Raw genomic sequence first — 2211 nt, 5'->3', positions numbered from 1 at the left:
CTGTAAGGAACAATAGCCCACCCAAGTACTATTCTATAGCCAATGAACCTGGAGCCTCCCAACAGGAACCATGTTTCTTTGGATATTTTATACCATGCCCCCATACTATCCAAACCAGGATAGACTAACTAAACTGTTTTTCTTCCCTACTTACGGCTTGATTAATAGGGTAGCATGGCCGCCATATCTAATCTTATTGAGGGAGACAGTCTCCTCACCAATTTGGAAGAGAAAGAAATGGAGGTAGCTTGATTATATTTTAGGGTTTTCTTTTAAAGGAACTAGGAAACTTCTCATCACACTTTTCCCCTGTATTCATGAACGGGCAGAAGAGGCATATGTAGATTTTGATGAATTCAGCTAGGTAGGTGATTATTGGTCAGAAAATATGGAGGCTGATTTCATATTAACTTGGGAGGGGGAAAAAGGATGCCAGCCCATTAGAAAACCTGAAGAAGTTGGACCAAATGCATTTGGAGAGGCCCATATACCTGCACCCAATTTATAATAAAAAAAAATTTCTGATATATTCATCCTAAAACACCTTAAACAGTATACCACCATACCAGCTTTCTCTGGAGGCAAGAAACTTAAAGAAAAAAAAACTGCAAAAAAAGAAGTACTCAAGTGAGAAAAGAGGGTAAATTAAGAAAGCAGAGTTCAGAGTGGCAAGTTGGGAGGGAAATTCCAGAAAGTAATGCCCCTTTTCTTTGCCTACAAAATGATGTTGCGAAGTGATCATTTTCTTTTCACTTGGAAACACTACTCCATAAGTGGCAAAGGTTCAATTAAGCCAACAAAACACTGCTGGGTCCTTGGGCTGTGTGTTCATAGATAATGAGTTCCTTAAAGGTCGAGAGCTAAATATATTTTTACTGAAATGAAGACCATTTCATCCAAAACTAAACAGAAAGCTCTCCAAGGTCCTACTCCTAAAGGGAATCTCTCCAGAAATGCTTCACAATCATTATATTTATTGGTGTTGAAGCTAGCAGCCTGTGAAGTGTTTGGTGAAGGCATAAATGAAGACAGAAGAGATTGCCAACTCCACCCTTCCTATTGGTTCTACCTGATTTCACATTGTGGGTGTGTAGGGAGAAATAGCTCCTGGATTTGAATTCAACAACTTTATTTCTCAGAGGGGAGGACTAATTGGATATGTTCTCCAAATAATATGAACTTCAAAAGAGCTTAAGTCATTCACTAAAAAGATGGCAGGAGGAGAAGGGGGGAGGTAAAGAAGAGGAAAGAGGAAATGGCCTATTTTGCAGTGCTTAATATAGTACTTTGGATCCCAGTCTTTGGTGATAACTGATTAATCCATCAATCTTAAAAAGTCCCATCAGATTCCCACACCACAGTGTATCAGGGGGTCCTGTCGTGACTGGTCTGCCAGAGTCCATCTCATTAATCAACAGGTTGACGTAATGATTTCAAAACAGTTAAATAAAGATAATAGAAGTTTGACGATACCATAGGTATCACAGTATCAAGGAGGGAGACAACCAATCATTACGTATAATTCATTCTTCCATAGATTAAAGTAAAATAGCAGTTCGTCTCTTAGAAAGCATGGAATTCTGGAAAACACAAGGGTCTTATCCCTTATAAATAAAATCATAGTTTAAATTTAAACTTGTTTGTTTGTACTAGACTGTCATAATGTAATAATATCGATTTTTAAAACTGGTCATAAAATGTCACACATTTTCATTTGCTACCACCCCATGTATCCCAAGTAAAAGGTAGGATAAAAAAATGCACTGCTTTGAAAGTCTATGCATGCAATTTTGGAGAATCTCTGCAACTAAACAGCAGAAGTTGCTGCTTGGCATACTGGTACTATTGGGGGGAAGCACTCATTTAGAAAAAGTCAGCTATTTGCTTGGTTTTTGCCAAAGGACTATTTCCCTTCCTGTTACTCTTCATTTCTTCACTTATATATGTTACATAGAGTCTTTTCCACCTCCACTCAACTTTCTCCAAATTAAAAAAAAAAAGAACAAAACTATGGACTTTACCCAAAGGTTTTAAGTTTGAGTATTAGGGAAATCAACATATTTAATACACTAAAAGCAAATAACAAACCCACTCCATCAATAGTATTTTTTTCTGCCTTCTACTTAACAACATTGTATTTCTTCACAAACATACTAAAGTTGATGACAAGTTGCCTGGATAGAATTTGAGATGAGAAATTTTGCCAGTAAA

The sequence above is a fragment of the Vombatus ursinus genome, unplaced genomic scaffold, assembly GCF_900497805.2.
Source record: "Vombatus ursinus unplaced genomic scaffold, bare-nosed wombat genome assembly UNPS02014945.1, whole genome shotgun sequence".
Lineage (NCBI taxonomy): Eukaryota > Metazoa > Chordata > Mammalia > Diprotodontia > Vombatidae > Vombatus > Vombatus ursinus.
This window is presented reverse-complemented; position numbering follows the sequence as displayed.